Source organism: Lagenorhynchus albirostris, chromosome 1, assembly GCF_949774975.1.
Source record: "Lagenorhynchus albirostris chromosome 1, mLagAlb1.1, whole genome shotgun sequence".
Lineage (NCBI taxonomy): Eukaryota > Metazoa > Chordata > Mammalia > Artiodactyla > Delphinidae > Lagenorhynchus > Lagenorhynchus albirostris.
Genome location: NC_083095.1, coordinates 59309317 through 59336201, shown reverse-complemented (window position 1 = coordinate 59336201; position 26885 = coordinate 59309317).

Sequence of the window (26885 nt, the reverse complement as noted above, 5' to 3'; positions counted from 1 at the left end):
TATCAAGTTCTTTCCTGAAAGTCTATAAAATACACACCTTTGGACCACATTGATGAATGATGAATTTGTGTTCTTTTTTCTAAGAAGAACTTAAATATTCCATTTTTCCAAGTTTTACATATTTGGCTGAGTTACTGTTATAACTATGGGTGTTTTGTAGAACATCGAGCAACCTGCCTATGCTGCAACGAACACTTAAATACTATTCTCTGGGTGCTGGCCCCTTCTTCCGGGGACTCCTACACCAAACAGGGTACACCTAATCAGGCCAAGTGTAGAAAGCCTCTTTTTCTACATGTTACCTTGGACCTTGCTCTCTGCCTTCTTCTCTTGGAAATCCATTCTATTCCCTCTTAATCTGGTTTGATGCTTAGGCATCAAGTATAGCTGCTCATTGGGAAAATGCTCGTCTGGCCCTATTTTTCTCTATAAAACCTTTGGATGTGAATTTCCTTTCTGAATCATAGAGCTTGTATTACCTCCTTGAAAATAATAGGTTTTTGATAACAAGATATTGCAGGAGTTGTGACTTTTTACATTTAGTGTTTGTATATTGAGTTATGAAGAAGAAAAGTTAAACAGAAAAAAATTCAATGCAAAAGATAACAATACATGGAGAAAAATAACAAATATTTCTACTCCGGGAATTTTTTTTAAAGCCTTGAAAGTGATTTATGTTTTTTGGGTTTTCCTAATATTAGGTCTTACATAAAATGTATGATATTACCTCTCTGTATAGAGAATTCTCACATATTTACAGTGAACTATTTTACAGCCTTCAATTTTTGTTCTATTTAATTTTCCCTTAAAGATCTTTTTGAATCTTTTTTGACTATTTTATATTACCCTGAAGTTATGGAAATAATCATGTGTTGTGTGGTTTCCCTTTCCTGCATGGCCCTCACAGCTGTGACCACTTACCTTTAAATGGAAATTTCAGTCTCTACAGCCTCTAGCCTTGGGAACAGTAGAGCCTTAATAAAGAGAAGCTCAAGAAATTTAAGTGTAAGTAGCTCAACATATTTATCCTTTTGGCTTATTTTACTCTGATTTTGTACCTTAATCCTAAAACCTGGAACTTGGCTTTTTTTTCTTTATGCACAATATCCCATTTAAAACTCTGTTTCAAAAAATGAGTCCCTGTTTCACATCTCTCTTCCCAGTCACTGACTTCTCTGGGATTAAGTTCCTGTACTTAATTTTTTGGGCCTCAGCAGCTGATTCTCTATATTTTGGCAGCCTTGCCTTAATTTCTATAAGTATTGTGGGAACTTGGAGAAAGCCTTAGACAGGTTAACCCCTTGGTGGTTTGAATTTTGAATTAGACATTCCTTGAGAAACTGATTTGGGAGAGGAACTCTTTTAATTTAGTGTTGCACATTCTGCAGAGGTTTGACCTGAGTACAGTAGAGTGATGAGTTAGTGCAGAGAAGTTTGAAATTAACAAATGAAGGTCTCATAAAGTATGCATACCCCTTGCTTGTTTTGTTGTTGCTATATCCCAACAAAAACTGATGTGTATTCCTTTCACACAGTGCAGTGAAAAGTTAATGTTGCAGTAATGTTCTGTTTTGAAATTGAGTATGATTGAGTCTTCCCTATAAAATTACATATTTTGCTACACATTAACTCAGTACATGCTTGCATACAACTACTGTGAATACTATGCTGTGGAGTTCTCACATCAATTTTTTCCTTCACTTAGGAACTTTTAACTAGGGTGACCAGAAGATGTTTTCTATTTTGCTTTGATCTAGAATCCTACTTTGTCTGCAAAGCAATTATTCAAAGTTTCAGCTCCTAAGCTTTTATTTGTTTCTATACTACAGCATTACATCTCCTCTGTTTTCTGTTATATTTAATAGCTATATTTAGTTTCATTCTGACTTCCTTTTTAAATCTTCAAGTGTTGAGTCTATGTTTTCTGGCTTCAAAATGTTGCTGTGATGATGAGGGAGTATTTCAAATATGTTTTGGTGAAAAAGTTCATGTCTACGTTGTGTTCTGAGCTGAAAACAGATTTCCCATTCGAGAGATGACAGATTTCCTCTGTTATCATAAAGCAAACTGTTTTTAAAGTAACTCAGCGGTTTATTTTTCTTCTCATCGTTTTATTCATTATTCATTCAGTAAATATTAATGAGATGTCAACTAGTGCCAGACATTCTTCTAGGCACTTGGGATTCAGCAATGACCAAATTCCTACTTCTGTAGAGCTTACATTCTAGTTCAGTGGTGCTCAAACTTTGCTGCATATTATAATCTCCTGGAGAGACTTTAAAACTCCTATGTTTTGCCCTATGCCAATTAAATTAGAATCTCTGGGGGTGGATGCAGGCATATGTTTTCCGATGAGTCCAATGTACATTCTAAATTTGAGAACCGTTAATCTACAGCAGGAGTTATCACATTATCGCATATGCCATACTGATCAGAAGGGCTTGTTACAATTCAGAATAAAGGTGTCCCTTGAATAAGGCTGGGTTTCGGGGTGCCAATCCAACAGGAAGTTAAAAATCAACATAAAATTTATACTTGGCCCTTGGAACCCACCGGTTCCACCAACTGCAGACCTTACTGTACATTCTATTGAAGAAAAATCCAAGTTTAAGTGGACCCAAGAGTTCTAACCCATGTTTTTCAAGAGTCAGCTGTAGTTTCTGATTCAGTAGTCTGGGGCTAGGCCTAGGAATTTACATTTCTAACAAGTTCCCTGGTGAAGTGGATGCTGCTGGTTTGGGGGGTTAACTTTGAGAATAACTGATATAGAGCCTTGATACTCAATCCATGGTAGCAGATCAGCAGTATGGTCTTTTCTAACAGAACTTGTTAGAAGTGTGGAATCTCCCCAAGCCAGAAGGGCGTGGCATGATATATTTAAAGTGATGAAAGGGAAGAACGTACAATCAAGATTACTCTACCTGGCAAGCATCTCATTCAGATTTGACAGAGAAACCAAAAGGTTTACAGACAAGCAAAAGCTAAGAGAATTCAGCACCACCAAACCAGCTCTACAACAAATGCTAAAGGAATTTCCCTAAGTGGGAAACACAACAGAAGAAAAAGACCTACGAAAACAAACCCCAAACAATTAAGACAATGGTAACAGGAACATACATATCTATAATTACTTAAATGTGAATGGATTAAATGCTCCAACCAAAAGACACAGGCTCCCTGAATGGATACAAAAACAAGACCCATATGTATGCTGTCTACAAGAGATCCACTTCAGACCTAGGGACACATACAGACTGAAAATGAGGGGATGGAAAAGGATATTCCATGCAAATGGAAATCAAAAGAAAGCTGGAGTAGCAATACTCATATCAGGTAAAATAGAATTTAAAATAAAGAATGTTACAAGAGCCAAGGAAGGCCACTACATAATGATCAAGGTATCAATCCAAGATGAAGATATAACAATTATAAATAAATATGCACCCAACATAGGAGCACCTCAATACATAAGGCAACTGCTAACAGCTATAAAAGACAGTAATATGATAATAGTGGGGGACTTTAACACCTCACTTACATGAATGGATAGATCCTCCAGACAGAAAATTAATAAGGAAACACAAGCTTTAAATGACAAAATAGACCAGATAGATTTAATTGATATTTATAGGACATTCCATCCAAGAACAGCACATTACACTTTCTTCTCAAGTGTACATGGAACATTCTCCAGGATAGATCACATCTTGCATCACAAATCAAGCCTCGATAAATTTAAGAAAATTGAAATCATATCAAGCATCTTTTCCAACCATAACACTATGAGATTAGAAATAAATTACAGGGAATTAAATGTACAAAACACAAACACATGGAGGCTAAACAATACATTACTAAATAACTGAGAGGTCACTGAAGAAATCAAAGAGGAAATCAAAAAGTACCTAGAGATAAATGACAATGAAACATGATGATCCAAAATGTATGGGATGCAGCAAAAGCAGTTCTTAGAGGGAAGTTTATAGCAATACAATCCTACCTCAGGAGTCAAGAAAAATCTCAAATAAACAATCTAACCTAAAGGAACTAGAGAAAGAGGAACAAAGTTAGTGGAAGGAAAGAAATCATAAAGATTAGAGCAGAAATAAATGACATAGAAACAAAGAAAATAATAGCAAAGATCAATAAAACTAAAAGCTGTTTTTTGGGGAAGATAAACAAAACCAATAAACCTTTAGCCAGATTCATCAAGAAAAAGAGGGAGAGGACCCAAATCAGAAAAATTAGAAATGAAAAAGGAGAAGTTACAACTGACACCACAGAAATACAAAGCATCATAAGAGACTACTACAAGCAACTCTATTACAATAAAATGGACATTCTGGAAGAAATGGACAAATTCTTAAAAAGGTACAACTTTCCGGGCTTCCCTGGTGGCACAGTGGTTGGGAGTCCGCCTGCCGATGCAGGGGACATGGGTTCGTGCCCTGGTCTGGGAAGATCCCACATGCCGCGGAGCGGCTGGGCCTGTGAGCCATGGCCACTGAGCCTGCGCGTCCGGAGCCTGTGCTCCGCAACGGGAGAGGCCACAACAGTGAGAGGCCCGCGTATCGCAAAAAAAAAAAAAAAAAAAAAAAGTACAACTTTCCAAGACTGAACAAGGAAGAAATAGAAAATATGAACAGACCAATGACAAGTAATGAAATTGAAACTGTGATTAAAAATCTTCCAAGAAACAAAAGTCCAGGACCAGATGGCTTCACAGGTGAATTCTATGAAACATTTAGGGACAGAGCTAACACCCATCCTTCTCAAACTCTTCCAAAAATTTGCAAAGGAAGGAACACTCTCCAACTCATTCTACAAGGCCACCATCACCCTGATACCAAAACCAGACAAAGATACTACAAAAAAAGAAAATTACAGACCAATATCACTGATGAATAATAGATGCAAAAATCCTCAACAAAACACTAGCAAACAGAATCCAACAACACGTTAAAAGGATCATACACCATGATCAAGTGGGATTTATCCCAAAGATGAAAGGATTCTTCAATATATGCAGATCAATCAACATGATACACCATATTAACAAATTGAAGAATAAAAACCATATGATCATCTCAGTAGATGCAGAAAAAGCTTTTGACAAAATTCAACACCAATTTATGATAAAAAGTCTCCAGTAAGTGGGCATAGAGGTAACCTACCTCAACATAATAAAGGCCATATATGACAAACCCATAGCAAACATCATTCTCAATGGAGAAAAACTGAAAGCATTTCCTCTAAGATCAGGAACAAGACAAGGATGTCCACTCTCGCCACTATTATTCAATATAGTTTTGGAAGTCCTAGCCACGGCAATCAGAGAAGAAAAAGAAATTAAAAGAATACAAATTGGAAAAAAGAAGTAAAACTGTCACTGTTTGCAGATGACATGATAATAGACACAGATAATCCTAGATATGCCACCAGAAAACTACTTGAGGTAAGCAATGAATTTGGTAAGGTAGCAGGATACAAAATTAATGCACAGAAATCTCTTGCATTCCTATACACTAACAATGAAAGATCAGAAAGAGAAATTAAGGAAACAATCCCATTCACCATTGCAACAAAAAGAATAAAACACCTAGGAATAAACCTACCTAAGGAGGTTAGAGACCTGTAGTTGGAAAACTATAAGATACTGATGAAAGAAATCAAAGAGGACACAAACAGATGGACAGATATACCATGTTCTTGGGTTGGAACAATCAATATTGTGAAAATGACTTTACTACCCAAAGCAATCTACAGATTCAAGGCAATCCTTATCAAATTACCATGGCATTTTTTACAGAACTAGAACAAAAAAATCTTAAAATTTGTATGGAGACACAAAAGACCCCGAGTAGCCAAAGCAGTCTTGAGGGAATAAAATGGAGCTGGAGGAATCAGATTCCCTGACTTCACACTATACTACAAAGCTACAGTAATCAAGACTGTATGGTACTGGCACAAAAACAGAAACATGGATCAATGGAACAGGATATAAAGCCCAGAGATAAACCCATGCACCTGTGGTCAACTAAACTATGATCAAGGAGGCAAGGATATACGATGGAGAAAAGACAGCCTCTTCAGTAAGTGGTGCTGGGAAAACTGGACAGCTATGTAAAAGAATGAAATTAGAGCACTCCCTAACACCATACACAAAAATAAACTCAAAATGGATTAAAGACCTAAATGTAAGACTGGACACCATAATCTTAGAGGAAAGAACACATAGGCAGGACACTCTTTGACATAAATCACAGCAAGATCTTTTTTGACCCACCTCTTAGAGTAATGGAAATAAAACCAAAAATAAACAAATGGAACGTAATGAAACTTAAAACCTTTTGCACAGCAACGGAAACCATAAAGAAGATGAAAAGACAACCCTCAGAAAGGGAGAAAATATTTGCAAATGAATCAATGAACAAAGGATTACTCTGCAAAATATATAAACAGCTCATGCAGCTCAGTATTAAAAAAACAAACAACCCAATCCAAAAATGAGCAGAAGACCTAAATAGACATTTCTTCAAAGAAGACATACAAATGGCCAAGAGGCACGTGAAAAGCTGCTCAATATCACTGATTATTAGAGAAATGCAAATCAAAACTACAATGAGGTATCACCTCACACCAGTTAGAATGGGCATCATCAGAAAATCTACAAACATCAAATGCCTCAGAGGGTGTGGAGAAAAGGGAACACTCTTGCACTGTTGGTGGGAATGTAAATTTATAACAGCCACTATAGAGAACAGTATGGAGGTTGCTTAAAAAACGAAAAATAGAATTACCGTATGACCCAGCAATCCCACTACTGGGCATACACTGAGAAAACCGTAATTCAAAAAGACATATACACCCCAATGTTCATTGCAGCACTATTTACAATAGCCAGGTCATGGAAACAATCTAAATGCCCATCGAGAGAATAATGGATAAAGATGTGGTTCATATATACAATGGAATATTACTTAGCCATAAAAAGGAACGAATTTGGGTCATTTGTAGAGACATGGATAGACCTAGACACTGTCATACAGAGTGAAGTAAGTCAGAAGGAGAAAAACAAATATCGTATATTAATGCATATATGTGGGATCTAGGAAAATGGTACAAATGAACTGGTTTGCAGGGCAGAAGTTGAGACACAGATGTAGAGAAAAAACATATGGACACCAATGAGGGAAAGTGGTGGTGGTGGGATGGATTGGGAGATTGGGATTGACATATATACTCTAATATGTATAAAATAGATAACTAATAAGAACCTGCTGTATAAAAAAAAAATGTGTAGAATCTGTGGCTCACCCTAGACCTAATGAGTCAGTATCTGTGTTTTGACAAAATCTCCAGGTGATTCAAGTGCGTACCAATATTTGAGATCTGCTCCATTGCACTTTGTCACCTGCGTGTCATGTAAACTATAGACTTATTACTTGATTTGAATATATTCATTTATATAAGCTGATATTACATATAATTTAGGAATAAAGCACATAGTGGTGATTTATAATGAGATATTCTGCTTTTTTTAATGTCTTTTTCTACTACAAAGGGCTTGTAGTAGTAAATACAAATGAAAAATAACAGGCTTAATTCTCCCTGTTGAAAATAAAGAAGTAACCCCCACCCCCAGTTTTTTCTTAGAACATTTACTTTAGAAAACTTGTAACTTCATTCTCCATCTCTTTAAAATGTATGTAAACTTTAAAAAAAAAGCTAAATAAGCCTCTAACCAGGGACTGGGAACTATATCTTTGAAATACAATCCAGAAAGATATCACCCTATCTTCCAGTCTCTGTGAGAGGGTAGGAGCTTAACTTTGGTGGCCTCTTCCTCCAAGTGGCAAAACTTCCTCTTGTCATAAAGATATGAGAAGTTATCTTTTCTTTTGGATTAAGCCAATTAACTAACACAGATGGTCACCCCAACTACCAAGTGAATTTGAGATGAACTGTTGTATGACAATGGGGCTGTCAAATCAACTTACTTGAGGACTAGTTACTGCTTCTCTTGAGCATGTATGAATCATATCTGCTTGACTCTATGAAGGGTGAGACTTATATATATCTTTGTAATCTCTTAGTGGATTGCCTGTGATGTACATCACATTCTGGCTTAATGCTTATTCAATTATAATTTTTTTTTCCTACCTTTGAGGAGAGTTTTTCTGCATGGATAAGAAATTATTTTTAATCTTATTTTCTCAGTGGGCTTTAGTCAGTATTAACTTTCCAGACTACTTTCTTCCCCTAGCCAGCCATGGCACTCATTAGGCATGCGACATTTTTTGAGGGGAATGGGGATGAGAGGGAGTACTCTTAGAATATATTATAAAAACAAAAGAGTTTGGGCTTCCCTGGTGGCGCAGTGGTTAAGAGTTCGCCTGCCGATGCAGGGGACGTGGGTTCGTGCCCCGGTCCGCGAGGATCCCGCATGCTGCGGAGTGGCTGGGCCCGTGAGCCATGGCCGCTGAGCCTGCACGTCCGGAGCCTGTGCTCCGCGACGGGAGAGGCCACAGCAGTGAGAGCCCCGCGGCGTACCGCAAAAAAAAACCCAAAAAAACCCCAAAAGAGTCTAATTCAGATTCTGTTTTCCAAACTTAAAAAAACCCACTCAATTATGGAGTTTTTCAACCATATATAAAAGTAGAGAAATTAGTATAATGAACCCCTCTGTACTCTTCTCCCAGCTTCAGTAATTTTCGAAATTTTTTTCAGTCTTCTTTCATCTATATCCAGTTTTGGTTTTTTGGCCGAGGTATTTTAAAGCAAAATCTAGACATCATTTAACCTGGAAATACTTCAGTATGTGTCTCTAATATATTTCTTTAAAAATTACATAACCGTAACTATTCACAATAGCCAGAAGATGGACACAGTAAAATGTCCATCTTGGACATGTATAGAGTAATGGAAAAACAATTTGTGGTATACACATACATAAAATGGAATATTATTTATAATATGAACAAAGACTGCATGCCCAATGTGGATGAACTTCCAAAACATTCTAAGTGAGAGAAGCTAGATATAAAAAGTCACATATTGTATGACTCCAATTATATGAACTATCTGTAATAAATAGATCTGCAGAGACATAATGAAGATTGGTGGTTGCCAGGGACTAGGGGGAAGGAGGAATGAGGAGAAACTGCTTAATGGGAAAGGGGTTTAATGTGAAGTGTTGGAACTGTTTAAGAACTAGATGGAGGTGGTTATACAACACGTGGAATAGAAAATTTTTAGTCCTTCGGGATCTCTTATAATAACAGAGAGGTGAATATCTGAAGCAATTACAAATTTGGGAAGGTTACAATGAGAACATTGTTTTGAGAGAAAATAACTGGGAGATTCTTTACATGGCAAGGTTGGGGAAGACCTTTCCTAGTTTAGTTTCTAAACTAAGGTCTAGACGTTGAAGAGAGGCTTCTAGCAGACAAGAGTCTCGAGGCAAGAAAGGGGTTGGCATGTTTGAGGAACTGAATGCAGGTGTAGGTCATGGATGTGTTGGTGCAGACTTTCCCTGTAGGTGGATTGGGCCTGTATTGGGCTTAATAAATGGGACTTAAGTATTCAGTTCATGAAAGAATGATGGGTCATCATCTACTCTTCCCTCAAATCATGGTGGAAAGAGGATGTTTATGTAGCCTGGGGTAAGAACAATTGCATTTTATTTTCCTTATCACTCTGTGCATCCCTAATTGGATGAAACAAAGAAGTATGAAGAATGCTGATAATACTGGATACGTGTTAGGTGTGTATATACTAGGTATATCTCTATATATCTACTATATAATGTGGATATATACTAGGCATATATTTAGTATATAATGTAGATAATACTAGGATATGGTAATAAAACAACTTCTGAAGAGGATAGGATGAAGAAACTGTGCAAAGCCAGAACACCATAGGAATCCAGGGTCAGAGAAGAAAATAAGGGACTGGAGGGAGAGGCATGGGGATGGCAGGGGAATGAAACCATCTTCTCTCGTGTGTAATAGATAGAAATAGGTAGAGTATCCACTCTGCTCACTCTTATTGTGTGTGTATAAACAAATCATTTTACCTCTGGAAGCATCAGCTGTGAAATGGGAATTATAATCATACTTATCCTACAGGGATTATGTGGGATTTAAATGAGATCATGATTGAAACTGGCTCAGTGGGATGACTTACACAAAGCAAACTATTAAATGTTTACTTGCAGTATGGGTATTACAATTTTTTCTGCTCCTAACTTTTCTAGACCTTCTCAAATTTATGTTTTGTTCTCATGTTTTTATACCTTGAATTCATATTTTGGCTTTCTCTTTTCTAGGCTTTAAAAAAAAATGCCCCTATAGAGAAAATTGTGTAAGTTTCTGAATGACCCAGGTTTTCGTTTCAACCTCTTGGTACATTTAAATGAGAAGCTTCTTTGTTACTAGAACCTACGTCACTGACTGTAGTCAGTACATTCATATGGTCATTCAAAGAGCAAAGTTGTAACTGAATTTAACCATTATTCAAAATATCTAGTTGTTTGCATAAAATAGCATAGATACTTTTGTGTATAAAAACTCTGGAATACTTAGAAGCATTAATTAAGTGATAATTGCAAGCAAAGCATGTTATTAGATGCTTTTGAAGATATGGAGATGAATTACAAATAATGTAGGTTTAATATTTCTAACACTTTTCCAGCATATTTAAGTTATTATCTTATTAGACTCAGCACATTTTATAAGTTATTACATTTTATGAATTTTTCTTATATATGCAGAAACAGAAGTTTGGAAAGGCAAAGTGAGTTACCCATGAGTAGTAAATGGTGGTAATAGGGTATAAATTTAATTTTTTTGACTCCCAAACCTAGTGCTCTTTTCACCATGTAAAAATCCAGGTAGATAAACCATATTCACTTAGCAACTCAGGCTAAGCATAACTTCTCAAGTAACAGATCTATAAGTTCTAAGCCACAGGAGATATTGATAGTCACCAAGATTTGATAGTCCAAAGATATATGCTCAAGTCTCAGCTCTGCCGTTTACTATCTTTGGGGCCTTGAATGAGTCTCTTGACCTTGCTGAGGTTTAATTCCCTCATCTTGTTGTGAAGATAAAATTATATAGTATATTGAAGCCACTGATATAACTAAATTGCTCTAGAAATAGAACAATATCCCATTGGTTACAAGATGTTGACTTGATACATAATTCTAATTTTTGAAAAATTTCATGATTTTTCTATATATTACATTTAACATATGTAGGAAGTGTTTCATATAACTGATGTAGGATATATTTAACACTTTCATATAGGACAGTTTTCCCACAAAATACTTCTCTAGTGTGCACATGACTAATTTTAAGGAACATTATTTATCCTACTGTTTATCCAAACCCATGTAATAAGAAGCCATGTTATAGTTCTACCCTACGCCATGTATTGTTCTTTAGAAGATCTTTTAAAACTTCTCTTATTCCACCTCTTCTCTGGATTCTCTGAGCTAATTGATACTCAATATGCTAAGTACTTTCAAAAGACTATTTTTGTTAGGTCCTCAAATACTTGTAATAAAGTAGTATTTCCCTCTGCCATTTGGGTACTTTAGTTGCCAGAAAGAGTCATAGAACTTCTAAAAATGCTTGTTAGGGAATATCCTGCTAATTGCTTTTGATCTGCCTTAAAAAGAGCCATTAGCAACAACTCAAATTTTATGTTTGGAGATATGAACATTCTCATGACCAAACTTGAGTTTTTAGTCCTAAAAGTTTATCATAGAGAAAATGATGTTTCTGATCCCATGAACATGTTTGAAGAGTTAGACTGATGTTTTTCTCAGATCTTTTTTCCTTTGAATCACACAGTATAGCATTCCTTCATGAGGGGTTAGGTTTCACACATGTTTATATTTAGTACCTATGGGAATCTAAACTGACAATTAATAGTTGAGAATCATTTTAAAAAATGTATCAAGGCAGAAAATCAAGTGCTGACTGGTTCATTAAGCAATTCAATCCCAAACTGTAAAAAGTTTGTCTAATCCTGCCTGAAGCCTGACTGATCCTGTCATAAACACTTTTCATAAACCTTACACTTGAACCTGGTCTTGCAGTTTTATTAATCTAGCAATAATTCAACATGACATCCCATGTAGCAATATAAATCTATAAGATGGATATCATAAAACTTACACCATTACATAGCCATGGGTAATCATGTAAAAATGCAGTTTCTTTTAGTTAGGTATTCTCTCTGAATTGCTGCTTCTGCCTTGGTTGAACAGATGTATTGACTGTAACACAGTCCCACAGTGTTGGTATGCCTGAAGGAAAAGAAAGAAATTCAGATAGACACTGATGATAAAAAGTTCTGGAGTTTGGAGAGCCTATTTGCAAAACTCATGGAGCAGTTTAGCAAAGACATATTTGTGAAGCTTATATTATTTGGGAAGATTCCTTTTCTGTGTTGCTATGTGGAATTTTTAGCTCTTGGATTTCATGGCTGCATTGATATTCTGTAGATGTATGAGGGGCCCTGGGCAATAGGTACACTTTCAGAAACTCAAATGAAGTCCCACCTGTCAGACTTTTGGTTTTCTTCTCAGTCTAGGGGTTGGATGAACTCTCAAACTAGACCATAGCAGACTCAATCTTAGAAATATTACATTACTACAATCCTGTTATTTGGAACAGAAGACTGCATTTCTATTTTATATGGGGCAGAGAGACATTTCCAAGAATAAGCTTAGAAGAAGGAGTCCGTAAAAGCTGGAGGGTTTGTTTTCATATGCTTGCCATAGTTGCTCGCCAGCAGCAATCTGCTGTCAAATAAAAGTGAGTCTTGAAGGAATGTTCATATAGCTATTATTGAACCCATGGGACACTTATGCTTCTATAAGATAGGTGTTGGAAAAATATCTGAAGCCATAGGATGTTTTCCCCCTGCACATGCTTTGTGGATCTATTGACTATACATGAGAAAAAAAAAATTCCACTTTGATGTGACAGGGAATAAAAACCAAGCTTGTGTTACACATAGTGCTTTAACATTGTCACAGCTATAATTCAATAAGATGTGTGTGTAATTATTTGAGGATTTTCTCTGCTAGATTTGGAACTCCTCTAGTGCTTAATACAGTGCTTTAGCGCATGGTAAGTGCTCACTTTGCACGTTTAATGATTTAACCACTAAGGTGATATCTATACAATGGAAAGAGAAACAGAAAATTTTGAGTGTTGTCTACTTCACTGACCAACAACTGACATTCAAACTTCATTCCTAAGTAGTTACTTTTTAAGGAGTGTGTGGTATGTATGCATATGTGTGTGTTTGGGGGACACGTGTGTAGACTTTGTAGGGGCGATTAGTTGAAAGACAATAAGCACTGCATATTTTATTTAGTAATTCATTAAAAATGTAGTAAATGTCAAATTTGACACTCTTACCTAGAAGCTTAAGACATCCACATTAGCTCCTATGTATTATGTGTTTTCCTTATCAGATGTGTGTCTCAATAAAAGCTTGCATTCCTTTAGTCTTCCAAATATAGGAAAACACAGCAATAATGTGAATTTGAATACCACAAACTGTTCGCAATTGGCTGCAATTTTCTTCCCAGCCCTTGATCTTAGACAAAGCAGATAGTGGGTGTGGGTAATAGGCTAACATTATTCATCTGTGGTGGTGGTGAGCTTAGGGAAACATGGAGGAGGGTGAGACCCTGTGGGGAATCTTCAGGCATTAGGCTATCCCTTTCCTCAAAAGTACCAAAGTAGAAGTTAGGAATCTATGTTCCTCTTTTCCCAGTAGTCTTCTGACCCATTCTCCTCGGTTCAGGCTGAAATCCACCCCCACCCCTCCCTGTCCCTAAACTGCCATATTCTTGGAATTCCTGCTTCTGTTTCTGAAAACTCCTTGATATTTACATTGGAACAGGAAATTGTTACAAGAGGTGCCAAACTGCAGCCAAAACAGGTGAATTTGGGTAAATCTCTCATTTCATTAACTTTGCAATGGTGGAGACCTATATTTTATCCACAGTTTTTGTTTTTGCTTTTTTTTTTTTTTTTTTTTGTGGTACACGGGCCTTTCACTGTTGTGGCCTCTCCCGTTGCGGAGCACAGGCCCCGGACGCGCAGGCTCAGCGGCCATGGCTCACGGGCCCAGCCGCTCTGCGGCATGTGGGATCTTCCCAGACCGGGGCACGAACCCGTGTCCCCTGCATCGGCAGGCGGACTCTCAACCTCTGCGCCACCAGGGAAGCCCTTTTTTTTTTTTTTGCGTTACGTGGGCCTGTCACTGTTGTGCCCTCTCCCGTTGCGGAGTACAGGCTCCGGACGCGCAGGCTCAGCGGCCGTGGCTCACGGGCCCAGCCGCTCCGCGGCATGTGGGATCTTCCCGCGCCGGGGCACGAACCTGCGTCTCCTGAATCGGCAGGCAGACTCTCAACCACTGCGTCACCAGGGAAGCCCCTGTTTTTTTTTTTTTTTTTTTAAACTCCATTTATAGCCTTATGTCAGGGCTTTACTGGAGTACCAGTAGTTTCATTTCTATAGCAACGACAAACATTAAGTTTCAATAACTACTGACTATATAGCCGCTTTTCAGTTGAAATTATGTGGTCTATTATCATTAAGAAGCAATTTTATAGTAAGTAAAAACGTAAGCTTTGCCTAATGCAGTATTACTAGAGCTTTATGATCAGATACCAAAACAAATATAGGTATTTACTATTTTCCTTCTTCCATCTTCATGTGATAGAATGAGATTATTTTTAATTTAATATTTTTGTTGGAGTATAGTTGATTTACAGTGTTTCTGCTGTACAGCAAAGTGAATTAGCTATACGTATACATATGTCCACTCTCTTCTAGACTATAGAGTGAGCTTCTTGAATTCAACTTCCAGGTAGTGCAAATGATTCTCTTATTTACATTCACTTATCCTATTTAAAGCTCTTTAGATCAGCATTGAACTACCAGAGAACCAGCAAATATCAAAGCCAGAATCACAACTGAATATATTATCCTAATTTGCTTTCCCAGTAGAGATACTTTTATTTTATTCAAATGAGAGAACAGTTATAATACACAATAGTAAGCACTCATTGTAGTAAACACTGGCTGCAACTATGTACATAACCATTTGCAAAGAGCTGAATAAAATAATTGATTAACATTGGCTATTTTCCTTTAACCTTTAAAATACGACTGCTTGAATTTGTGTTTTTATTTGTATGTGGAGCCTGCATATCTACCGTTTGCCCTTTTCCTTTGTCATTTTCATGTCAAGGGGGTAGGAGAGGGAGAAGATAGACTCATCCTTAGGGCAAGAAAAACTCACCATTCCTTTTTTTAGTGCTTTTGCTAAAACAGTACTAATTAGGAGAGAAGAGAAAGTTAACAGTTGGGAAATTCTTTAGAACTTTTGAATGAATAGGGACAAGCAGAAAGAACTTTCATTTAGAAATAGAGTGGGACTTTTATAGTTCTGTTTTCATTATTGGTTTTGGATAAGAACACAAGAGTTTTGCAGCTCTAGAATTTGCCACCTGTTTTTTTCAAACAGTATTAAGGTAGGGAAGAGCAGTACTTATTCACAAAAATAGATTTGACTTGCTGTCAACATTTAATATAAAAAAGCTTATTTAAATTAAAAAATCTCAAAGGGGCTTAATATGTTTTTTCCTGTTCTGAGGTCATAAGTGTTTGTAGAGATTTTTTGTCAGTATCCTATTAATTCCATCTGTCACTCATCTTCTGAGAACAATAGAAAATTCTGAAATTTTAATTTTAACATGTTTTAAAAATTTATATTTACCCACAAACTTCAGTCTTATTGGTGTACAGTTCTAAGAATTTTTGAACAGTCCTGTAACAACTACCATCATCAAGATATAGAAGAGTCCCATCACCCCAAATTATTTCCTTATGCTGCCTCTATTTAGTCAATCCTTTCTCCTACCTTAATCCCTGGCAACAGCGATCTATTGTCTATCTTTATAGTTTTACATTGTCCAGAATGTCATATAAATGAAATCATACAGTATGTAGCTTTTTGAGTCTGGTTTTTCTCACTTAATATATTTCAGATCTTATGCTATTGTATGGCAATAATTTGTTCATTTTTATTGCTAATATGTCATATTCACTGGTTGAAAGATATTAGTGTTCTTTTTCCCAGTTTTGAATGATTATGAAGAAATTCTCTATAAACTTCTTGTGTTGTAAATGGTGGGGGTAAGTTCCCCTTGTGGGGACTTTAAGGATCACTCCAACACGGTTGCAGAATTTACACTGAGACATATGACATTAAAGGATTTATTATACTCACAGGTACTAGAAGAGGGAAGCAGGGGGCCATATGGGAGGAGCTCCTAGGGAGAAGGCTTAGCCAAGCAAATGGGAGCCAAGAGAGGGAGGATCTGTGGGCAAGTGCCTTTATTGGGGGTCAGGGTGGAGTACACAGCAAAAGGTGTGAGGGATTTCTTTGGTGCATTGAATGTCACTAGGTCATAGTCAATGGAGGGCAAGAAGGGGACCTAGTAGCAAGGACAGGCTTATCATCCTGGTTACCTGCGTCGGGTGCTCACACAGCAGGTTTGTGGGGCTGTTGAGGCATCAGGAAAATATGACGTTTTAAAAATTTACAATATGCTTCTGCATACAAGTTCTGATGTGACCACTTTATAGGAAATTGACAAATTATATATATAATATATAGACAGGTGTATGTGTATATATATATATAATATATATATACGTATATATACACACATACACATTTTTTCAGATTGTTTTCCATTATAGGTTATTACAAGATATTGAGTATAGTTCCCTGTGCTATAAATTCTTGTTGCTTATCTGTTTTATATATACAGGTTTGTATCTTTAATTCCATACTCCTAATTTATCCCTCCATTCTTTTTCCATTTAGTAACCATAAGTTTGTTTTCTATGTTTATGAATCTGTTTCTGTTTTGTATATAGATTTATTTGTATTATTTTTTAGATTCTACGTATAAGTGATATCATATAATCTTTCTCTGATTTAGTATAATATTCTCTAGATACATCTATGTTGTTGCAAATGGCAATATATCATTCATTTTTATGGCTGAGTAATATTCCATTGTGTATATATGCCACATATTCTTAAACCAATTGTTTGTTTATGGGCACTTGTGTTGTTTCCATGTCATGGTTATTGTAAATAGCACTGCTATGAACATTGAGGGACCCCTTTTTTTTAAAAAAAAACAAATCAAGTCCCTCTTTATTCTAATATACTTTCCTTTGAACTCTACTTTGTCTAGTATTAATATGAACTTTGTCTAGTATTTTCCCTTCTTTTACTTTTAACCTATTTATGTCATTATATTTGAGTGGGTTTCTTGTAGATATAATTAAAAAAAATTAATCCAGTCTCACATGCTATTTTTTTTTTTTTTTTGCTGTACATGGGCCTCTCACTGTTGCAGTCTCTCCCGTTGCGGAGCACAGGCTCTGGACACGCAGTGTCAGTGGCCATGGCTCACGGGCCCAGCCGCTCCGCGGCATGTGGAATCTTCCCGGACCGGGGCACGATTCCATGTCCCCTGCATTGGCAGGCGGACTCTCAACCACTGCGCCACCAGGGAAGCCCCACATGCTATCTCTTAATTGGCATGTTTAAGACCATTTCTATTCAATGTAATTATAGATATGGTTGTATATAGATGCATCATTTTAATATTTATTCATCTTCTCTGTTTTATTTTTCTTCTTCCTTTTTGCCACCTTTTGGATGATTTCAATGTTTTTTGGTATACCATTTTAATTTATCTACCTTTTGGTTTAATTGCTTCATATTTTTAATAGATTGTGCCAGGGAATAAAGTGTACAGAACTAATCTTTTACAGTATACATAGAATTAATATTTTATTATTTAAATGTAGAAGGCTTAATGGATCTAGAGATTATCATACTAAGTGAAGTAAGCCAGACAGAGAAAGACAAATATCATGTGATATCGCTTATATGTGGAACCTGAAAAAAAAAAAGATACAAATGAACTTATTTACAAAATATAAATAGATCCACAGACATAGAAAACGAACTTATGGTTACCAAAGGGGAAAGGAGGTGGGAGATAAATTAGGAGGTTGGGATTAATATATACACACCACTATTTATAAAATAGATGACTAATAAGATTTTTTATATATATATATACATATATATACACATATATATAATCTGAAACACATTGCTGTACACCTGAAACTAACACAGCATTGTAATTATCAACTATACTTCAATAAAAAATATATATATTTAAAAAATTAACGTAGAAGGCTTGAAATCATATAGACCCCTTTACGCTCCCCCATTTCTTAGAATTATACATATTACAGCTACATATTGAAAACCCACCAGAAAATGTTACAATTTTGTTTTTATCAAAAATACATATTTTAAAGAACTTAAGAGGATAAAAATATTGCCCAAATATTTACCATTTCTGTTGCTTCTCATTTCTCAAATTCTAAATTTCTCTCTGATAACATTTTATGAACAGTTATAGTGGGTGCTTTAAAGTGTTGGGCTGATGATTTTAATATCTAAGTCATCTTGGGATTGCAATTAGTTGATTGTCTTTTCCACTGAGAGTTAATCAATTTTGTAGTTATATTTATGTTGAGCAATTTTTGGCTGTAGTAATATTTATCATAATATTTTAAATGTTACATCATGTTTTCCTTAGTCCTCCAGATAATGTTGTTTTTTTGTACCCCCTCCCCTACCCCTTAACTGCTGTAGGCAATCAACCTACACCAGAATAAGTTCAGACCGTCAGTTTTATCTCACTGTCAGTTGGTGGAATTTACAATATAAGTTCAGTTTTCAAACCTTTGCTATGCTGCTTTCACTAAGTTCTGTGCATGTGCCACTCATGGCTTATTTTGGTAAGTGGATCATGTTTTGTACTATTCGGTTCTTATAGCCTATGCTCTGCTAATCTGGGTTTGTGTTGTGCATGTAAACATACATGTTAAGGGGTGAGCCTGAAAATTGTGCTGGATCATAGACAGAATTAGAGAATTCCCTTCTCCATCTCTCTACTTCACAGGAATCCCCCCTACAGTCTTTGACTTCCAGGTTCCCCTTTTCTTTGTTCTCTTTTCAGAAAGAAAAGAATTCTCTTTGACATTTTTGTTGTTTGTGTCCACTGCAGAGTTCGTAACTGGGCCATCCTCCGGTCAAAACTAGGAGAGGAAAGATGGCGTCTTAGTTTGCAGGGCTGCCATAACAAATTACCGCAAAGTGAGTGCCTTAAAAAAACAGACATTTATTGTTTCACAGTTCTGGATGTTTCAACTTAACTTAATCTCTTAACTTTGAGATTAAGGTGTTGGCAGGGCCATGCTCCCTCTGGTGCCAGGGAAGGATCTGTTCCTAGCCTCTCTCCTAGCTTCTGGTAGCTCCTTGGTCGCGGCAGTATAATGCTGATCTTCACATGGCATTCTTCCTGTGTACATGTTTCTCTGCGACCACATTTTCTCCTTTCTCTAAGAACATCAGTACTATTGGATCAGGGTCTACCCTAATGACCTCATTTTACTCGATTATCTCTGAAAAGACACTTCATCCAAATACGGTCACATTCTGAGGTACTAGGGATTAGGACCCCAACGTATCTTTTGGGGGGATAGACTTCAACCCGTAACAGATGAGGGGGAAAAAAACCTCCAGGGAATTAACCAAGTGGTCACTTTCAAGTTTTGACCACGCTTTTCAATCAACTTACCTGCTTTTCAGAGTTCTCAGGTTTTGTCCAGAGATTATATTTGTAATCAGTGGATAGATAGGTTGTCATTGACTTACTTCCAACTGAAAGGTGTAACTTTTAAAAACAAGGAAAAGATCCTTTAGTTTTAGGGTCATACCAGTACTTCTAAGGATCAATCCGGTGTGGCAGTCAAAATGAGAACCAAAGTTGAAATGAGTGGCATGCTGCAAGTTTATTTGGAGGAGAGTTTTGAGGCCAATACACAGGAAACTAGCTCAGGGTTGAGATGAAGTTTATTCCGATCTCTGAAATGTTATGATTTAGAGCAAATCAGATTCATACTCCCAGTTCTCTTTCAGTGGTGCTCCTCTTGATTGATCTTGGGGTAAGAATTTGGCAGTAGGATTAGGACTAGAAAAATAAGTTGCATGTTATTTCAAATGGTTGCTATTTATGATAAACGTCACTTCAATTTATCATATACATATTCATTTACTGCTTTCTGGGATTACAAAGATACATTAGAAATAGTTTCTGAGTTTAAGGAGTCACAGTCTAGGAAGGGAGTGAGAAATGTGGATAGATAAATGTAGTATTGTGGGCTTCCCTGGTGGCGCAGTGGTTGAGAGTCCGCCTGCCAATGCAGGGGACACGGGTTCGTGCCCCGGTCCGGGAAGATCCCACATGCCGCGGAGCGGCTAGGCCCGTGAGCCATGGCCACTGAGACTGCGCGACTCCGGAGCCTGTGCTCCGCAACGGGAGAGGCCACAACAGTGAGAGGCCCGCGTACCACAAGAAAAAAAAAAATGTAGTATTGTGCTAAGTGCTGTAACTGACAGAGGTACTAAGGCACACAGGAGGTGGGGTTGGAGGGCTAGGAAAACAGGTAATATCTAAATCAAGAATTGAAGCAAGAGAAGGATCTCACTATGTGGAAGCAAAAAAGGGGAGTAGAGAAAAGCTGCTAAGCAAACAATGCAAATGAGCTTTAAGAGTGTGAAGGGTGCTCTGGTGCATATTTCTTGAAAATATTGTTTATCTAAAAGCATTATGTGTTGGCCCTAAGACTTTGTTATTTTGTGGCCAAGACAGAGATGAACAGGAGCCTTAAAAAAACCCCTTGGTTGGAGGAAGTATATTTTGGGGAAAGGACTGAAGCATTTGCTACTATTTTTGAAATTTTCTTTCAAGGATTGATCTGAGAAAGATCACACAAGATAGAAATATAGAAGGAGCTCAGGAGCTCAGGAGAAAGAACTTTTATGCCCCACACGCACATTTCTATTTATTTGATTCATTACATTCAATAATTCACAACAGTTTATTCACAGTTTGATCAGATCATAATTGGGCAGGGAAGGGGAAGTAATTTATAAATGTCACCCCAAGTTAGGTTGTGCCCTGAAGTCTTTTATTGGAAATCTTATTTTGTTTCAAAGTTAATTGGAGAAGTGTTGAACAAGGCATTGGAGAAAGAATTAACTTAAGGTTCCATGAAAATTGGCACTCAGGACTTATGTGAACCATATAGGGCAGAATTTGCATAGTTTTGCTCTTGCCAGTTATTATCTAGTGAACCACAGTGATAGCTATTTATCATAAAGTAAGTCTACTCGTAGAGAATGGACTTGACACGGGGAGTGGGAAGGGTAAGCTGGGATGAAGACTTGAGGACACAGGGAGTGGGAAGGGTAACCTGGGATGAAGTGAGAGAGTGGCATGGACATGTATATACACTACCAAATGGAAAAGAGCTAGTGGGAAGCAGCCGCATAGCCCAGGGAGATCAGCTCCGTGCTTTGTGACCACCTAGAGGGGTGTGATAAGAGAGGGTGGGAGGGAGACGCAAGAGGAAGGGGATATGGGGATATATGTATATGTATAGCTGATTCAGTTTGTTATATAGCAGAAACTAACACACCATTGTAAAGCAATCATACTCCAATAAAGATGTTAAAAAAAATAAAAAAGTAAGTCTGCTGATGGAACTGTTTGGGCTGTCCTTTTCTAGCAGGCTCTCTTATACTGTTTGAATAGCCACAATTTCAGATAGTACATCCTAAAATTATATCAAATAGATTATGTGGCAATCATCTGGAAAACAAAAAAGTTGTCCTCTACAGTATCAGAGCAACACGTAGCCTCAGAACAGTGGGATGGAATAAGTAAAATTGATTTGGGATTGGGGCGCAGAGCCATTATTATCCTATCTATAGTCCAGGCAGACACTGATCTCTAATTTCTTACTTAAAATAGCATTTAAAAAAATGTTTTTAGGTGTAGAATAAATTCCAGAGTCCTAGAATTACTACAAGACTGTAATAGTGCTTCCGGTTTTACCTACCACAGCTCCGTGACATGACCTGCACAATCAACAATATAGAACCTCTTACCAATCCCTGCAAAAAATATGCCTTTTTTACACATCCCTGCCTTTGCATATATTATTCCTTCTGCTAGAGATGCATTCCCTGACTTTATCAGCCACCCTGCCTGGAAAATCTTCTATTCATCCTTCATTACTCAGTTTAAGCAAATGTCACTTCTTTTCTAGTGGCCATTTGGCTTTCCCAGGCAGAGTTACTTTATCTTCCCTGTAAACTTACAGCAATTTAGTTATCCTTCTATTATAGACCTAATTAAATTGCATTTTAGTTTATATTTTTAACTTTCTCTTGTGCCTTCTTATCTGTCAGCTCCTTTGGGATCTTGTGTCTGTGTTTTCCTACTGTAGTAGAAGCCAAATAAATACTGACAAATATTTCAACAAAATAATCTCTTTGTTGGAAAAAAATGAATGAATAAATTAATATATACCATACCTAAGAGAGAAAAAAAATCCTATTGAATAGACCTCAGATGTATTATTAGTGTGCCAGGTATTTGCCGGTCCAGATCCACTCTTTACCTTTTTATATCCTGCTCTGTGCCCAAGGAGGCCAAGCTTTATATACAGAATTAATGTGGTCTCTTGCTCTCTGGATTTGATTGAATTTGACCAATGGGTGCCAATGGTAGGTTATCAGATGATGAGAAGAGAGTGGAGCTGGTTATTCCCTCAGCTTCCTCTTTGCTATGTCTCATTAGGTTAGCTAGGTCCTTCTACCAAAGGTCACAGCTCCAAATAATAGTCACCCTCTCTGTGTTCAGTTTCCAGTCCTTCCTTGGTCCCTGGTAATGGTCCCTTGATGTTTGCTAGACCCTGGAAAATACACCACATCTTATTTCCTTAATCTTATCTACACCTTTGTAAATAGTCCTTTTACTAGATCCTCCCCAGTTGTCCAGTTTGAGTGTGACTATTAGTATAAAAATCTGTAGGTCAGATTTTTAAGAACAAATGTTTCATGGAATAACTACTCTCAGGTTATTAGTGACTGAGTATATGATTAAACAAAAAGTGCCTATACTTATGTGTTTAAGAAATATTGAGTTCAATAGGTTTTGTTTTGGACTCACAGACATAGAAAACAAACTTATGGTTACTGCAGGGGAAAGGAGGGGGATAAATTAGGAGTTTTTGATTAGCAGATACAAACTACTATATATAAAATAAACAACAAGGTCCTACTGTATAGCATAGGGAACTATATTCAATATTTTGTAATAAACTGTAATGGAAAAGAATATGAAAAAAATACGTACATGTATAACTGAATCACTTTTCTCTACACTAGAAACTAACACAACATTGTAAATCAACTATACGTGAATTAAAAAAAGAATCAGAGACCTAGGATGGAAATGAATTGAAGAGAAAATATGTTAAATAACATCATTACAGATTTAGGACATAAAGACAAAAGATCTTGAATGTTAAAAAAAGAATTTTTTTTGTTTTTGGTTTGGTATTACAGTACTTTGAAGAGCTTTATTTAATGTTCTAAGTGTGAGATATAGCCTGTAGTGTTCCATGTACACACACACACACACATATTTACCACTTTGAAGTTTTCTTTGGTTGTCTTATTTTGTTTTATAGCATAGCCATTAATGTCTTTCAAAACTAGGTGTTTTTATTTTTTGCAAAGTGAAGTTTCAAAAAATGCTGCCTTAACTCACCAAGGACAAACTGTTGTAAAATATCAACTTATACTCCTTATCAGTTTTCCTGTTTGTTGTGAAGACTATTTTATCCTAGTAAAATTCTGGGACTTTATATCACCAGTTGGATACTGAATTATCTGCTTTTGTCTTTAGCTTTAAAGAATGTCTTAAACTACTTCTACTACATAACTGTAAGGCCCAGAGAGAAAATGATCACAGTAAGAATTATAGGGATATAAATATAGTCTCTTATAAGTTATTCCTTTTTGAAAGCAAAATAAATGGAGTACTATAAACTCCTTGTTAGCAGATGTGAACTTGAGAGACTGCTAATTTGTTTTACTGCTGAACTCATAACTATATATATCAAGACTGACAATATTTGCAAGGACATTTATTACTTAGATTTTCTTAGCAGGAATTAAAAATCCACCTATATAATAAATTACCTCCTCTAGGACAGATAAAATAATTTATTTTATAATAAGAGATTTATCAAACCTAACTAGATCATAAATTACAGATTTTGATCAAAGTGTCAAATTGTTCTATGTTTGATAACCTAAGTGGCCATTAATAGTGACAGTGATATTAAACCATTTAATTTAGAAACTTTAACATACTGAGAAGTAATAGTAAATCTCATATTTATCAACATTACTTAAATGAACTCTTAGTGAACTTGCTGTGTGCTCAGAAATTCCAAGTCCAAGCTTTTCAATTACTTTAACTCTTTTGAAATTTTAATGCTTATATTACAACATTTCTAAATTTTTAAAACTGGATTTATAAGAGGAACACTGATCCCTTTTTTTTGGTGGTCCAAGAAGTACTTGTTTTGAAAGTTTATCAGCTATAGTAGAGCTAAAAGATGATAGATACTTAGAGCAAAGAACACAAAAATCTTTTCTAGAATTATACATTGTTCCTGATATGAGTAAGAGCAATATGATAGAAGTGATGAAGAAAACATAAAGGAAGAAAACTTTTCAGCCAAAAAATAGTTGAATGAAACAAACTTGACTTGCATATTAAAGTGCTCATCATATTTTAGGCAAAATCTAAGTGACATCTAGTATAGCAAAATACTTATGATAAAAGATTATAGAGGCAATTCTATAACTATCGATATTAAGAAATGTGTACCAAGCAACAAAAATCAGGTTGCTTCAGACTTCTCCATCCTGGTAATTTTGGACTTTTATGTGCAGTCATTCAAGGGCTCAGGAAAGAAATTACTTAAGTACTTTTCTTAGAACTATTTCCTGAATAAGTTTCTCAGTCAAGTGAGAGATGACTCAAAATTAAGAATCAAGATGAGAACAGGGCTCTAAAATTTGTGACTAAAAGTGTTCTACTGCATGTATTCAGTAATAGCCATGTGGCCCAGTTGGCTGAGCATTTCAGAAGGAGATAGGTAGCACAGAATTTACCATTACCTTGGGGTTCACTGTCAGTGTCGACGCACTGCACAGTATCACAAGACTTGGATTGTGTCATCGGGAATTACGTGCCCAACTCTGCAGAAAAAAAGGAAAGCTCAAGGAGATTAGATAGTTGGCTGTCTTCTAGGATAGTGAACCAAATCAGCAGCAGCCTGGAAACTGAGCTGAGCTCAGTGCCTCAGTTTTATCACAAGATGTATTGGGTATTAGTCTGTATTTGATTAGACCTCTAACTTAGTTTGGATGCCAAACTAAGTGTGCCATCTCCTTTCAGATATGTATTATAAAATAGAATCACTTTGAGACATTTGTATACAGACTCCACTTCTACAATAGTTGGAGACTCTGTGTGTGTGTGTGTGTGTGTGTGTGTGTGTGTGTGTGTGTGTGTGTACTCCAGAAGGAACATGTTGTTCTTGATAAAAACAACTTCTCTCCTGAGAAATTCAATCGTAGTAGAAAAGGCTGGTGAGGGAAGTTTCTGTGATCACTGCTTTGGTTGTAAAACACTTTTAATCTTGAGAAGAAAATCAAACAGGCGGCCACACTAACTAGATAAAACTAAAGAGCTTAGGTAGAAGCCAACTGAACTTGAAACTATTTGGGGAGTTGAGCTAAAAGACATTATGATGGAGACTACACTAGGAGGATTGCAGTACAATTGGACCATGTTGTATGCGTATCAGGTGGAAGCAGTAAACTAATTCATTTTCTCCCATTGGATGACCTTCATTAGAAGATCTCTTTAACCTAATCTATGTAAGACTCTAATGCACTTATGCATGGTACAAAGTGACTGAAACAAAAGGAATGATGTCAATATGTTATTGGTTATAGTTAGATGAGGCAAATCTAGCAGTATTCCAAAGAGGCAATAGTTCTTACATTTCAGTAGAGCAGAAAAATCACTTAGGGTGGTAGTTGAATTTGTATATTTTATGAGATTTTGATTCAGAGGGTTTGGAATAGAAGTACATAAATTTGCATTTTTTGATAAGCACCCCAGTTAATTTTTTTCACAGAATGTGTTTCAAAAAACATTAGCAGGATGGTAATACCTCTATGCTGTAGCTTCTCTATTTGTAAAACTAGGTCAATAATCACCTTACATTTTTAAAGTGAGGACAATAATTACCTTTAGTTTTTAAAGATTAGGATGATAATTACCTTAAAAGGTGGTTGTGGTGATTAAATGAACTACTAATGTGAATCTCTTAGCATTGAACCTGGAACATTGTAAATATTTCATTTCATTTTAATAAAATTATATTCAAAATGGAGTAATACTTATGCTACAATTTAAATGAAAAAGGTTATAGACCTGGATATATAGCAAATCAATTATGTAACTATTTATTGAAAGAGGACTAGAAAAATAATTACTAACATGTTAGAAGTCGTCATTAGCCATTTTGATCGTTTTCTTCAACTTTTTTCAGTATTGTGAGTATATAACAACATATTACTTTCATAATAAAAAGTAAACTTAAAAAAATGAAGGCAGGCAATAACTATGCTATATTCTTTATATTACAGATCCCTGCCTTGCTATGTATTTTCATGATCTTAAGTGACTGTGAATAAGGTTAATTACTGTATTACTAACTTGCAAAGAATGTTTC